This window comes from Ctenopharyngodon idella, chromosome 17, assembly GCF_019924925.1.
Source record: "Ctenopharyngodon idella isolate HZGC_01 chromosome 17, HZGC01, whole genome shotgun sequence".
NCBI lineage: Eukaryota > Metazoa > Chordata > Actinopteri > Cypriniformes > Xenocyprididae > Ctenopharyngodon > Ctenopharyngodon idella.
Genome location: NC_067236.1, coordinates 35,514,526 through 35,531,078, shown reverse-complemented (window position 1 = coordinate 35,531,078; position 16,553 = coordinate 35,514,526). Strand labels below are relative to the sequence as shown.

Genomic DNA, 16,553 nt, shown 5'->3' with positions numbered 1-16,553 from the left:
TAAATAAGATGAGTAATATGAGCAGATCCTTTAGTGTAAGTTAGTATCCTTGCAGCAGAATTTTGAATATATTGCAAGCGGGAGATAGAGTGTGCTGATACACCCCAGACTCATCATTTGACTCAGATTCCATGGTCATCTGTGGTGTTTGATGTGTATAATGTATTGTTTATGGTATTTGACCTGTTTTGGATGTATTGTTGATTGTAACACGCTTTGAGCTTGGGAAAAACAATAAATACATTAAACTATTATTATTATTATTATTATTATTATTATTACCTGAACCAGTAAATCAAGGTCTTCAGGAGTTAGACTACTAGAAGCTTCTGAGCAGGTGTGTTGGAGTGAGGTGGAGCCGTTTTATGTGAAATAAATTCCCTCATCAAAGCAGTGGTAAAAAAACAATGCAATTTTTTTTGCTAATATTTATTATTTATATTTTATTTTTTTAAATGATAAACATACATGTACATGCCAGTCTGTGCAAGTCATTTGCATCTCCCAACATTGAAGTGATAAGAGTTAAATCATCTTATAGTGTGGCAAAATGCTGTCTGAGGTTTTTCAGGATCTGCTGAGTGTCCACATGCTCAGGGAACGCATCCTCTGATTTCTGAGCAGCCGTGTAACTACTCTGAAGATCTCCAACCTTCAAGTCACAAAGAAAACTCATTAAACACTGTCAAATTTATTTAGCTGAAAAAACCTTGAAAATATATTTCTGAATACTGAAAGTGAGGGATGTAAACATGGGTTTATTTTTGTCATTTTAATTAGTAATATGTAAAACTAGCTAAAGATAAAACAATAAACCAGAAGCCATATTGTCATAAAACAATGACAGAGTAACACACATCAGGGTTGCGAGTCGTACCTTATCAGAGAGTGTGGCGAAGTTAAAATGTGGTTCATACATGTGAGGAGACAATGAAGCAGCCGTCTGCAGAAAAGCTTTCGCCTGTGACAAAACAAGTTAAATTACAGAGATGTTCAATCCTGATCCTGGGCTGCGCTCCACTTCCCTTCCCTCGCTAACTTCCCTCTGTCTCGTTGACTCGGATGTACGTCATTGCTTATATTGCACGAGTGTATAAACTTAAAGCTGCAGTCCGTAAGTTTTGCCTCTTTGTCGCCATCTCTGTTTGAAACCTGTAATTGCAGTTATTTGCAGAATTATTATCTTTTGGTGGGTTGTGCATCGGCACGGCTCCTCAGCGCAGATGAATCTAATGTTTGCCATAAGTCACCACACCTGTGATACTGTACTTCAGAATCACAGATTCTACGTCTTGGAAATAATAAGTTATAAATAATAATTATAATAAATAATAAGAATTTTCACCGGAAAATGTCATCTGAAGGAGTAAGTAACAAATCTGCCACTTTTGTTCTGACAAACTGATGAAAAAGCAAAAATTGCGCTGCCAATGGTGATTAAATCTGACGATCGCTTAGCTCAGATCACGCCAAACCATGCAACTGATTATTAAATTTGTTCTTAAATTGTTAATGTTAACAACATCAGCATTGCGTGACTGTGTATTTAGTGTGTATTAGTGTCACCTGTAGATTTCAGTTTCTGTAGTCACTCCGCAGTCCAACATCTTTTGCTTTTGACTATGGGTGAATCTCCAGTCTCACTGATGATTGTCATTTGGACCTTTCAGGATTACAATCCACCATCAAAACGATAAGTTTAACTATTGCAGCTGCTGTGAGAAAAGGCTATAAATGATCTGTCACCTGCAGCAACCTCACATGATGTAGCTACTAGCTGGGACTCCTTCTTTATGTAAACAGACGTGACAATGACGCAAAGACGAGTGGCTGCATACGCAAATTTCCCACGGAAACACACCAGTACCACCCGAATTATAAAACATTAAGGGGGCTTTCACACTGGCAGTTTAGTTTGAAACGAGGCACGGTTGCTGTCATCATGCGAACCCAAGTGCGCACTGGGGTACCGAACCCGAGACTACCTGAAGGAGGTGGTCTGAGTTCGGTTGCACTCGAACTGTTCGCGTGAATATGAAAGCAACACGGACTCAGGTGCACACTTGTTGAGGAAGTAAAGTGACCTGTGCATGCGTTTTAGCTGATTTTAATATATTTACTCAAATAAAACATGTAAGAGATGATAGTGTTGATGATTTACCTTGGATTCGAGCAGGAGTGAGCCTGCAGTGTATTCGCGCTTTGCGAGTGCGATCAGAGCGGCAAATGAATGGTAATCAGCTGTCTTCCTCAAAATAGTCTGTTTGCAAGCAGCGGAAACCCGTCTACATGCAGCGCACATACAGTAAACTCAAGTGTCATTTACTCTGCTGCACACAATAGCAGCAAATTAATAGGAAGAACACAATTTACTGACCCGCGTTCTGTTTTCTATCATGCGCCGTGCACGTTTGTGATGACGTGAGATGAACGCAAACGCACAAGGGTTCGAGAGAATCAATTTGAGTGTGAAACCAGACCAACACTGCGGGGGGCACCGGGAACAATCGCACCCGGGCTCAGACCGTGGCAAATGAGCCCAGTGTAAAGACCCCCTAATACAAACTTACCGTTGTGAATCGGGCTAGGGTAATGAGATAGTTTTGAACACTGGCTGGTTATGGACTTGCTCAAAAATTAATTTTGATAAATTTTAACCCAAAAAAAGTTACGGACAGCAGCTTTAAGGAAGCAACAAGTAATATGCGGTTAAATCCCCAAATCATTCATATATCATAAACTATAGTTGTGTGGGGTGGGGGTGTGAATTAAGCACAAACTGCTGTGATGTCACAATCGTGTTGCATTGTGGGATATGGAGCTGTCTGAAATGCACATGTGAGTCGAGTCGCTCCCTTAGTGAAAATTGAGGGGTTGAGGGTCTGTCCATATAAACTTCCCTCGTCCACTTGACGAAGTGGAACACACTTCAAAATGGCGGCAGGATTCACTCGAGGGAAAGTGCTTAGGGAAGTTTGTGAGTGTGTGTCTAAAAGTGAAGTGGAACACACCCCTAATTAAACACACCTGAACCAGTTTAGGGCAGGGTATCGACACAGATTTCACAAATCTTTTGACTGATTCAGATTCACAAGGTCTGGATTTGATTCAAAATTGATAGATTTGGATATATCAGGTACAGTACATGAGTGTGTGTGTGCGCTAGTGATTACGTTAGCTATCACGAGACTGTTAGGGAAGAAACTGACCTGCTCGATCCGGCCTTTCCGTAGCTCCAATACGGCCAAGTTATTGTAAGCTTCACCATGGTTGTTGTTGAAAGCCAAGGCCAGTTTGAAGCATTGGTAAGCCAGAGTCAAGTCACCAATGCCCTGCGCAAGAGAGAAAGAAAAGCCAAAAATATATTTCATTAATAACTTTGCTCATAACTGGCATAGGTCATAATTCATCTGTAGTTTTTTTTTTTCAAACACCTACTACATGTGGAATCAGCTTTTCCATCAAATGTTTCAGTAACACTTTATTTTAAGGTGACGTAGTTACACGTTTTTACATGTACTTACTATAGTAATAACAGTAAATTATGAATAATTACAAGTAACTAACCCTAAACAAAACCCTAACAATAACCGTAACTGTATAGTAAGTATATGTAGTTAATTAATATCACTCAGTACTTACTTGAGTAAGTACAATGTAACTACGTCACCTTAAAATAGAGCGTAACCAATGTTTCTGCTTTGGGAACAATGGCAACATTTAATACTTTAATACTTTTCCCTCTCAATCAATATGTAATTTTATTACAAACACAAATTTCTAAACCAGCTGATATACACATCTCTATACCTGCCTTTTCATGCTCCATTAAATGTTTGGTTTGCAAAAAATATTCATCGAGTGAAATCAGTCTGAATCAAACTCCTAACTCGGTATAAATTACAAAGTCTCTAAATCACTTGTCAGAGTAAGTCAGAACTGCTGAGTGATATTCGAGTGCAACTGCATTCCGATATTCGAGTTAGGAGTTTGTTCCACCAGTGCGGGACAGTAATTGTTTCTGAGGCTTCCTCGTTTGCAGACTGTTATACAGTTGACCTAAAACATGTGTGACATTGGACACAGAGTGTCTGCTCACCACTGCAACATGTCCCAGATTATACCAGACATCAGCCTGTTCCTCATCACTGGACACCAGGGCTAATGCTCGCTCGAAGGACGACAGGATCATGTCATACTGCTGGGCGTAGAAGCAGCACAGGCCCAGATTGTTATACAGCTGGCAGTTGAACACCCCCATCTGCAGCAAACGCCTGAACAGAAACCAAACCCCAGTCATGATGCACAGATCCCGTCTTTCACGTATATGTCCCATGTGTTTACCTTCACTAAAGGAATGCTTCTAACAATTATTCTTCTTAATATCAATTCTTTCTACCAAAAAAAAAAATCTATCAATTTTCTGATTAGTTGATTAATCCTTTGGTTAAGTTGCCCCATGACTCTTTCAAAGTTTTTTCAAACATATCTCATAAAAATACAAAAATAATTATACTAATTATTTACATAATCATACAGTTTACAGTATTGCACCAAAATGCATTGACCACAGCACTATTAATATTTCTCATACGCTGAATATAAACACAACCGATTATGTTTAGTGTTCACGCTCTTCAAATTTCTCCCTCTTATAAAAAATTTTTAAAGCATGACATTTATTTTCTTATTTTTATGCTTCTAAAAATATCATTAGTGGTTGATAAAATATTAAACCACTGTATTCAGTGGTGGACAATAAAGTATTTGTACTTCATTACTGTACTTGAGAACATTTTTCAAGTGTGTACTTTGTAAGAATTTTTTAAAATGCAGCTCAGCCTGAAGTCTTTATTCATGACTTTTGCCGTTTGAGCCGAGTGGATTAATGGTGCGTGTTGTCAAAAACAACAAAAACAATAACTCTTTTATTTATTTATTACTTTTTTTGTGGTGGAGCCAGTGAAAATTATTCATTGAATCGAATCGAGACATCTGTATTGATACCCAGCCCTGATCAGATGCTGAGTGTGAGGACGGGTATCAAATCAGGTGACCACATGACTCAAATCAGATGCCAGAAAATCTGATCTCATACGTGTTTTTGCTGGTTACATGCATGCAACAAGGAAAATGAAGAGGAAAAGAATAAAGCAATCCCACCTGTAAAAGCGCAGGGCGATCTCTGGCTGGTCTGTGTAAAAATGATTGCTGCCAATACAGGCGATGGCCTCCACATGTGTGTTGTCCTGCTTCAAGACTTCTTTGTAGTACTCTGTGGCCGAGATCACGTTATTCATTTCCTGGAGGAGACAGACAAATGAATCCAAAGTATATTAAGTGATGTGAACGTAAAAGACAGCTTAAAATTAGGGCTGGGACAATATATCGATGCATCGTGATTCGTGGATCGATTCTGATATTTTCCAAATGCATCGCAAATCGATTCTGGGCTTAGTTTTTAACAGCAGATGGCACTTTGTTGAATGCTTTTATGACGCAAGATTAATGTAAACAGCCCACTGCAAACACTCCTGTAATTCACTTCAACCTTTTCAAACTTTATGAATGATTATTTTATAGAAGGTGTGTGTGTATTTTATAGAAGTGGTGTGTGTAAGGAATTGGAAGGAAGCAGAGTACGACTGTTTCTAAAGCACGAAGTGCCATCTGCTGTTGAAAACTAAGCCCAGAATCGATTCGAGAGAGAATCGCGATATATACGGAAAATATCAGAAAATTTCTCGATTCGCGATGCATCGATGTATTGTCCCAGCCCAGCTTAAAATACCTCATGGATGCGTGCGATTCCCGTGAGCAGCGTGACCTCCGCTGGGAAGTGATCCAAGCCTTGCTTAAACACATTCAGAGCCGTGATGGGCTGATCCAGACGCTGATACACCTGCGCAGCACAAAGAGTCTTACTGGGAAGCAGTCACAGGAAGCTGTAAGCCACAAATCTTGACTTGCCGAAGGGTACCTTTGCAAGGTAGAGGTAAGTATCCACAAATTCTTGGTGAGTGAGAGCTGATCGGAACTGCTTCTCAGCTTCACGGTGCAAACCGAGTCTACAAACACAAATCCTCTACTGCATCTGATCAGTACTTACAAACAAAATCTCTTCATGCAGGTCAAAATGATTCATACATTTCTGTAAAACCGTTATAGTCCAGTTGCTGAATAACACCATCAGAAAGCATGATGCCACTGATTCTCACCTGTAATAGCATTTTCCCAGCTGTACTTTCCACCACCAGTCTCTGAACTGAGCGTGCTCCGTGGCCAGAGCAGCCAGATCTAATGCCTGCAGATTGGCAAGACGGAAAAATGAATGTCTTATACACAGCAAACAGCTATTAGCACAAAATCATATGAGACCTACTTACATTTTTTACATCATTTTCATGATGAAAGATGTATTCAAACAAGGTCTTGTGTTTGAGAGGGAGAGACAGAGTGTCAGCGAGTCATGACAAACACTTGATTATTGTGTGTTAATAATAATTACATCACAGATATTACATTAAATCATGAATAAAAGGAATTACTTCTTTCACAAAGTAACTTTTTCAAGAAACTTTTACAGTTAGGTTAAATATACCTTGGACAAGTTCGGTCTCTTGGCGTACTTTGCCAAGTTTAACCTAGAAAGGTTAATGAATGGCCCATCTGGATTTGTTAGCATGGAGGCCTGAGATGGTAACAAAAAAGACAGTTAACTTACAATGCTTCAATGCTACAAATGTTTGCAAGTCAAACTAGTTCTTCCGTTAAACAACAGAATCAGGAATCTGCTGTATATGAATGGTCAGGGTTAGGGTTATTCTTACCGTTCCCAGCCTGACGAATCTCCCAGAAGCGCTGGTGACCGGACGGGCTGTGCTCGCTGTTCGAGGCGTTCTGATGGCCTGCTCCATCGTCTCTGGTCTACCAGACAGAGTACTAGGTCTTACAAATCCTGTGATGGGACGTCCTGACTGAGTCATTGGTCTAGGACACATAACACAATATTTCTATGAGATTATGTCAACCCTAACAACCCTCATTTGAACTATAACATATGTGAGGATCATGGAAAAGATTTGAACAAACATCATATTACAATTTGCTATAAATATGTAAACAGCAGCTTGAATTTTTATTCACATATTCAACGTTCAATAGCTTCCGCTAGAACCAATCAGGTTTGTTCTCACACGTCAAGCACATATGCAATGTTTATATGTGAATAAAAGCATAAATTCAAACTGTTCATCATATAAAGCGATCAAGTCTCTTCAGAAAATTTGGACTAAACCGCATATGAATTTGTTTTATGATTTCTTTTTGAACTTTTTGAAGAGTCAAAGTTGTAGTTGCGTAGCTGTCAATGGAAAATTTGGTCTAAACCGCTTGAACAGCTGGTTAAAGGAGACCTATAATGCCCCTTTCACAAGATGTAATATAAGTCTCTGGTGTCCCCAGAATGTGTCTGTGAAGTTTCAGCTCAAAATACCCCACAGATCATTTATTATAGCTTGTCAAATTTGCCCCTATTTGGGTGTGAGCAAAAACACCTTTAAATGCAAATGAGCTGCTGCTCCCCGCCCGCTTTCCAGAAGAGGGCGGAGCTTTAACAGCTCACGCTTCGGTTGCTCAACAACAACAAAGCTGGAGAATCTCACGCAGCCAAAATGAGGATTGTCAGTAACGGTGTTCAGCCTTACATTGTTCAAACCGCAGTCGACACTGATGGAGAGACTCAGGAAGAAGTTACAACTTTTAGAACAATGGTTCCCAAACCTGTCCTGGAGGACCCCAAGCACTGCACATTTTGGATGTCTCTCTCATCTGACACACCTGATTCAACTCATCAGCTTATAAGTAGAGACTGCAAGACCTGAAGTAGATGTGTCAGATAAGGGTGACATACAAAATGTGCAGTGCTGGGGGTCCTTCAGGACAGGTTTGGGAACCACTGTTTTAGAATGCAACTGGACCTTTCTGAATGGTTAATGGATAAATTTATGTAGTTGCTGTGGAGTTGATTCAATTCATCCACTAGCATGTGCCGTAATGTTAATCTTTTGTGCAAATCCAGCGTTGAATTGACCCTCGTTTGTGAAGCAGTCCGGCGTAAAATGACGGCATGTCAACAACACTCTACTACAACAACTCTTCCTCTTCTCTAAAGCAGCCCAACATGGCCTCACCCCCTTTGTTGTGTGTTCTCGGGGGCGGGGTTTATGTAAATTTTAGGGTTAGTGATGTCACCAACCCAGGAAGAAGCTTGTTGTAGTCCTTACCAGCCGTTTGTTGTAGTCCTTAAACAGAGAATTCTTTAAAAGAAAATATCTCCCTTTGCATTAAACTTTAGCCCTATTCGGAAGGGACTAGTTTTCTAAACGACGTTTGTGTTACAATTCTTATCACTCGACGTCTGTCATTTCATGTTCAGACTCGGACGGGACTAACATCTCCGTGTTTATCACAGAGATGGGAGTGTGTGTGTTCTAGATGTGGGCTTTACAGAAGCTCACGTGCTGTATTTACATGCATAATTTATGACGTATATATCTTTTAATCCATTATTTATTGATCTAATTTTAATTATTATTAAAACCCTATTTAAGTAAACTTCACGAGTTTATGTGAGCAGCGAAATCTAGCATCTTTTAAAACAATCCTCATCTATACTGGCATTTCAGAAACAATCTCCATCCACACTGGGGTACCTTGAGCAAGGCACCCCCAATCGCTCCCCGGGCGCCACAGCATAAAGGCTGCCCACCGCTCCGGGTGTGTATCACGGTTTGCAGTGTGTGTGTGTGTGTGTGTTCACTACTCACTGATTGTAGAAGGTGTGTGCACTAACTTGGATGGGTTAAATGCAGAGGACAAATTTCGAGTATGGGTTACCATACTTGGCCTTCACGTGTCACTTTCACTTTTTCACTTTCACTTATAAGAACTAGTTATTCAGATATCTGTCTTTCTTTCATTTTTTATTGATTTATTTCTTTTTTGGAGTGATGGAGGGAGTTTTGACGTCATTAGTGACATTTGCAATGATGAGATGATCAGTGTGGATACACAGATACGCCTCACACCATCAGATTCATCTAGAGCCAAAACACTCACGTAATTAACAAACAATGTTGCTCTGCAAGTAATTTGCAGTTTTATGCTTTAATAGCGAGAGGGCCGAAGGTTACACAGTGTAGCTTTACAACAGCTGGTGTCAGAGGTCAGAGGTCAGAAGTAGGCACCTGACAGCTGGAGTGGGCGCTCCGCCCTGGCTCGTTCCCAGAAGTCTCAGTGATGTTCCTGGACCTGACAAAACCAAAACAAGATGTAACGGCATCTTGTAAACACACATATTAGGTGCGTCCCAATTCACGTACTTGTGCACTATTCTATGATGTTTTTAAGTAGTGTGAGTAGTGAGTTCACACAGAAAACAGCAAAAAGAAAAAGTTACTTTAAATACCCGGATGATGCACTAAATTAACTAATTAAATTAATTAATTAAAAAAGAATGCATGAAGCTAGATTTTTTTTTTAACGCAGAGGATCTTTCTTTTGATATATTGCATGTTCAGATATACAACAAAATATTCTGTGGGCCATGAAAGTTTTGTGAAAATGATCAAAAATGCTGGCTGGTAACTTTCTTAAAGATCTCTGGTGGGGAAAGAGTTAAAGTGCAGTTCCTGTAAAGCTAGGGCCTAAAGATGTTGAAAAACTGAGCTGCACTATATACAAATAAACTCGTCTTGATGTGTCTATGTGAATTATTTTTCTGGGACAGTTATATACTCACGTGCCACCTGAGCGATGGAGCTCTCATCCAACATCATCTCAGCGATGCCTTCCTGATCCACCTCCACCTCATCGATGTACACCATCTCCGTCAGAGCCCGGGTCTTCAAGCTCCACGCCGCCTGAAACCATCAGAACGAGAACATCATCTTCAGCTCTTCAGAAGAGGCTTGATCACGTGTGCAGTCAGACCATCACGTGTGTCACAACTAAACACACTCTCTGAGAGCAGGAGGATGCTACTGTGTTCACTGAAGGAAAGGTACAGGGAATACTGAACAAATAATAGGGAATACTGGGAGTATAATACTGGAACTTCAGGGATCATAACACAGCCGACAAGCTTAATGAAAGGGTTAACGTTACAAACAATTACCTCAGAAACTTGACCAGTACCAGGCTCCTTAGGCAACAGTAATGGAAGAGTGTGAACACTTTATTTGTATTTCAAATACTGACGTGTAGCAGCACATGACCAATAAAACCTGGCTGTTACATTCTAGTTTAATAAACACAGATCGCAGATCTGACAGTAGATATAATGAGTTTATGAGCACTAATCCACTGAGCTCCTCAGCTAACCTGCTAACAGCGCACTGACCTGGTCATACGGGCTTTCTGATAAGAGCTTTGAGCAAATATCGGAGCATCTCTGGAACTTCCGTCTCCTGCAGCAGATCCAGAAACAGCGGGTCCATCGCGACTGTCACCTCCATGTGCACTCGATAATACACCGACAAATGCTACCAAGAAACGTTACAGACGGCTGTTTTTTTTTTTTTTGCAAACAAGTCAGAGATGACATTAATGAAATACAACTTTGCATACATTACACATAATGTATCAACAATATAATGTCATCTGAACCTATGAAAAGAGAAAAAAGTTGACTGTTAAGATAGCTTTTTTTAGAACATAAAGAAAAGCAGTCACAAATAAAGAAAAGAGGATAAAAACAAAAAACAAACAAACACCAAAACAAGTATTAATCGCGGTACAACACTACAGTTGACTGTAGAAATAGTCCGTGAAACATCAAAAGAGGGAAACTTAATAACCAACCTGCTGTTTGTAAACTGAGTTTTGGAGAACCACATAAAAAAACAATTTTAACAGTAGTTTCCTATCAATCTCTGAAGCTAATGTTGCTTACACACTGCACTGTATCAGACATTCATTAAACTTCAAAATAATTTTTTCTGCAGTCCACTCAGAAATGACACGCAGTCTAAACGCATCCCACCAGCTGAGAACCATTCATTCACACTGCTTCAAAATCACTGTCATCTGAACTCTCATAATCAACTTCTTCACGGTCCTCCAGTATCTCCTCGGCCCATCCTTCAGCAGAGAAGCAGCATTTGGTCCTAAAGCCTGGCTGTAACTTGAGCACACGGCTTGGACCTCCTCCTCCACATCTGCAAGCCTTTTCTGAAGAAAACACAGTAGCCCGCGATGACCCTCTTCACTTAAACTGCCTAGAAGGAAAAATTAAAGCGAGGCATGACAATACTTCCATTGAGCTGTTATTGAGCTGACTTTACTGAAGAACTACAGACCATTTAGATCCAGCCACAAGGAATCCATAATGAGGATCTCAAAGTGAGTGGGGTATTATTGTCATATTTGATATTCAATGTCTGATCATCTAGATGATCCATGATTTTTTATCACCAAAGGACAAAGGAAAATGGTTTAAAAATCTTAAAACTGACATGCTTTATGGAGATTTTTGTACCCCTGATTATAGAAACCAATACCAAGTCTCTAGGCCCAGACATTTTGCTGTTTTCCACCTCTTTTCTCCCTTTGTTGTCAAATCCCAACCCAGAATGAAGCTCCAACCACTCCTCCCACAACAGTATCAAACCTGCGCTCTTCCCCTCCCACTTCACCCCATCGCCACAGACAGCAAATTAAAAGAAAAAATGTATAAACTTTATTAAAATTACCGCATTCATAACCAGGATATGTAGTGGTGGTTGGTACGATTCCATAGTTTCCCCAAAAGCATCACAGCAAGAAGGTAATAAAAGTTATCTTCTTCCCACGGTTTCTGCTAGAAGACATTTCTGATTTCTTTGTCCGGATGTTCCCAGCCTTCTGAGAGAGGTGCAGTGCTGTCTCATCTCCCTCATCACAATGATCTTCCTCTTGAAGCCACACTTTTGACATGTACGCATCAAAAATCTTCTTGGTGAGGATGTTGCTGGATTCTGAAGTCACACAAATAACTTCCCTTCGATACAAATTTGACCTGTACATTATAAACAGCAGAGAAAACACAAGGAAGTGTACATCCCATAACCTGGAGCAGAGTGCAAAAATTTTAATTCAGAAAGTCATCTTATGAAGGTGTAAGAGGTTAGGAAGACACACACACACTAAAGATTGTCTCCCTCGTTTCTTTATTTTAAGAACTTCTACTCAGCTGCTTAGGAAATACTGCAGCTGAACTCACAAGAGACCGAAGCTTGAGGAAGACCTAGTGCTGGAAATGATACGGCCATATTAGACTGTCTCCTCCTCCACAGAGAGTTCGCTCTCCACCTTCTCCTCAACGATGCGCTCCTCATCTGGCACCTGCTCGTTGTAGAGCTTGATTGATTGCAAGAGTTTTTTTTTTTCTTTTCCCACAATTTTCTTTGACGCAAGTGTCGAATTTTGTTGCCGTCTATGAAAATTACAAAACACAGAAAAGATGATGCACAAGCATGTGTATGCAGATTTCAGAAAGTTAAATGAAATACTAAAACTTGTATCTGAATTAAGAATTAATAAATCAAAATTTGAAAAAAAAAAATGGAATGACTTAAAAGGCATAATAGGCTTACAGTTTTTCACGATTGATTAAGCACAATTTTAAAAACAAGGCTCATTTTGTCAAAACACTACACACAATTCACAGATCCACACACAAGTAGCAGAACACCTCAGTTCTTTTGCAAAATGAAACACTTCATTCAAAACTTTACATTAATTTAACAAAACCCAACTTTGACACCGTATGGATCACACATGGTTCAAACATTCTGATTCTGTTTGATTCATTTACACACTGCTGTGCTCAATCTTAAACACTTGTAACTTTTATTTTTTTCTAATGATGTAGTCTGGGTTTGATTTTTTCAGAGATATTGTTAGAGTAATGCACATGAATATATTGACAAAAAAAAAAAAAAAACACAAGATCAATACTGCACATTGATGAAAATATTAATTTCTCACCACATTGTAAAACCATTCAATACATCCGTGACTTTCCAAAGGTTACATTTTGCACTGAAAATCAGAACATATTCTAAATACAATATAGTACATGAACAAAAACATTTGTGAAGACAAAACAAAAGCATGATTTTAAATGAAAAAAATAAAATAGAAAAAAACACCTAAGCATCATCTCTTGGCCTAGCTGGATCTGGCCGTAGCACTTCATCCACATCACAGGCGATGTCCTCTCTCGCAAGACAGCGAGGGAAGAATCTTCTTGAATGGCGAATCCATCCTCTCACAGACCCTGCATCAGTTCGGTCACAGGCTTTCTCCATTGCTTGAATGAGGCATATCCTGATATAGGACTGGAGATTGTAAACCTTCCATGCCAAAAAACAAACAAACAAAACAAAAAAACCCTCCTCAATGGGTTTAAGGAAGGAACAATATGGTGGGAGGTATTGGAGTGAAAATTGTGGATGCTTATGAAACCAGTTTTGGACCAGAGCAGATAGGTGGAAATTTACATTGTCCCATATGACGATGTATCTCATCTGCTCTGCATCCATTTGGTCTTCTGCTGTGACGATTTTATGTTGTCTGTCTAAAATGTGAATATGTGTGCTGTGTTGTAAGGGCCTAAGTTGGCATGCTGGTGGAGGACCCCATTCTGCGTGACTGCAACATATATTGTGATGTTACCACCACGTTGTCCCGGGACATTCAAAATAGCTCTGTGGCCAATGATGTTTCTCCCTCTCCCTCTTACTGCAACATTGAAGACACATAAACTCACCTTTTGCCTTTTTATCGTAGGCTACTTACACCTGATTGTTGAGTTTACAGTTACGCACCTAAGTGTCTGAACACCTGACAGCCATGTTTGATCAATTGGTTTATAGGGGCGGTATTTTGGAAAGCAGTGTCTTGAAATGACAAAGAAGTGACATTATGTTAGATTTCTGTGTCTAATGTAGAGAAGTGTGTTTAGTGTTTTGCAAAAAGTGTGTGGCTGAGAATGTGCTTATAGTGCAGATCTGGGCTGAGGTTTTGCTCCTTGAGTATAAGTTTTCAGTAACTGTGTGTTATTTTTAATTTTTTTAATTTTATCTGCTGGATAATGCAAGATGAAGGCGGTTCACCCAATATCATGGACAGTTAGCATGTCATTCCTGGCTTTTAACAACAAAATTATGTGATGGAGGAAAGTCCCATTAATGCTCATGGTATTTCAGTTCATCCACGCATTGACAATGGAGTTTTAATTTAAGAGAGATGTTATACAGTGTTATTAATGTACTGTCATATTACACTATTTACAGCTTTCTCTTATGCAATCTCAGAAAAAATATAAGACAGAAAGAATAAAAATAATAAAAAGAAGAAAGAACAAAAGACAGGTTTCCTAAAATAATATAAATAAGCAACAATTACCAGATTTTGTCATGTTCTTGGTTGTGAGGGCACAACGAGACAGGTAACTGTTTATCATCTCGACCTCCTCCCCTGCAGTTGTGCAGCACCTTCCTGATTTTTGCCACTCCAGATTATCTAACAAATCAGTGTGGCACTTATATTATAATCATATACAGTGTATTATTTAAGTAATAAAGATACAATTTCAAATGATGAAGAATATGCAGCACCTCACACTTGGTTGAATGAGCCTTGGCATGACAGAAAGGAACGATCTCATCTGCAGTAAAGGTCTGAGTTCAACATGGAGACTGACAGCTTCTCAAGGTAGGGCCAATACTTGCAAGCAATATCTGTGCAGTAGAGCTGTCCGTTTGTGGCTGCTTGGAGCTCCTTCTGCAGGTACAGTGGATAGGCAAATATTTCCCCCTGTTCATGTTAAGAGCCTTGAGTAGCTCTCTGTGTCTGCAAACAACCACCTCAAGGCCCTCTTCATCCAGTTTGCCTGCTCTTCTGGCAGTTTCACGTGCAGCAGACCACTGACTGGCTCCACAGATCCCTCTGCATGACAAAATAATTCTAGTTAAAACTGAAATTTGACATTTTTCCACAACTAGTCAGGTTACATCACACCAACTGGCATCTTTGTAACGATTGGAGACAATAAAGGTTTACTTTCAAACTACTACTTAAGGTTTAGTCAGGGCTCAGGCACATCTTCCGCTTTATCTACTGCAGCTACACAAATGAGTCGAAAGGCAGGGTGACAAACTGCATTCACAGTCACTATCTATTACAGAGATCTGCTATTACATAATGAATGACCGAGCTACTAACTATCCACTTTGGGCTCCACCACACACACCCATATCCAAATCCAATTTCAACACAAGATGGCTTGAAAGAGTGCACCATATTGCTTAAAGTGCTTGTAACAAACTAAGATACTAGTCTGTATTATATAAGCTTACACCAACTGGTCTTGAGGGATACATTAACTATTTAATAAAGAAACAATCCTACATTTCAAATTGTGGATTTAAATCAAAGGTGCAACACTGTATATTTTACTAACACTTTTCATTTTACTCCTGATCTCATCAACAAAATGGTGAACATCAGTGTCCTTGGCAATGAAGGTGCCATCAAAATATGGTTCCTCTGACCTTGATAGAATAAGAAAAAAAGATGTACAGTGTCAGACATTATTTGTTCTGTTAATTTCAAATTAAATAAAACAACTACAATTGTAAAACAACTAGCCCTTTTGACTGACGAAATCGGTACTGTTTTCGGTACAAGCATGTTGGGTGTACATGCCGGGCAGGTGAAGTGCTCTACACTGGCCATTTTCTCACACTGGAACTGGCAGAATGTGTATTCCATATAGCTTCTTTGGAATACGTCTCCATGTGTTTTCCCAGCCTGTACATTCGAGTAGTAAAGAGTAAAATGAAATAGCTACACTAATATTCTCCCAACTCTACTTATGGCAACCTTGATCCACACTGATCTTACCCTTCCAAAGTGACAAGTCCTCCTGTCCAACATCCGCAAAAAACCTTGTCTTGATAAACTGGGAGCAACAGTTTTCATTTCTTCAAATGTACTGAAGACATCCACTGAAAACAGAGTGTCAGCATTCACAGATGCTGGCCAATCTTATTAGGTCGCTCATGTCAGGTGTCCAATGTGCCAGACATAATCTGCACAGCAAGTTTGGCAAGTGCAAATCATACCGACCTAAAATCAAACAGTAGAACAATACTTGTTTGTAACACACAAAGGGACAAAATAAATTAAAATATAAAACCATAGTTCATACCATTTATGCAAACTAAAATTATTGCTCGGCCAACTGATTCTGTGATGTTTGCAGGGTCACAAGTGCATTAATGGACAGATCTCACTGAAAAGAGAAGCTCAATAATTAGTGAGAAAGCATTCAAATATGTCCAGTTCAGATTGTAATTTAAATAAAAGTAAAAAAATAAATAAATAAAACAAAAACATAACTTTAACCACTTTACCAAAATAATCTCTACCTTGATTGAACAGTGAATATCTGCCATGTTTTTTTACACAGCTCACCGTTGGCTCAATGGGCTTGTAAATTCCCT

At 39.4% G+C, this 16,553-nt stretch overlaps 1 protein-coding gene and 1 pseudogene across 7 annotated transcripts in view; one reads left to right on the top strand and one right to left on the bottom strand.

Moving 5' to 3' along the window:
* The window catches only part of LOC127499176 (protein NLRC5-like), a 784,214-nt gene that overhangs the window by 54,301 nt on the left and 713,360 nt on the right, over positions 1-16,553 (top strand). The window lies entirely within an intron of this gene.
* LOC127499180 (tetratricopeptide repeat protein 8-like) lies at positions 499-10,730 on the bottom strand (annotated as a pseudogene).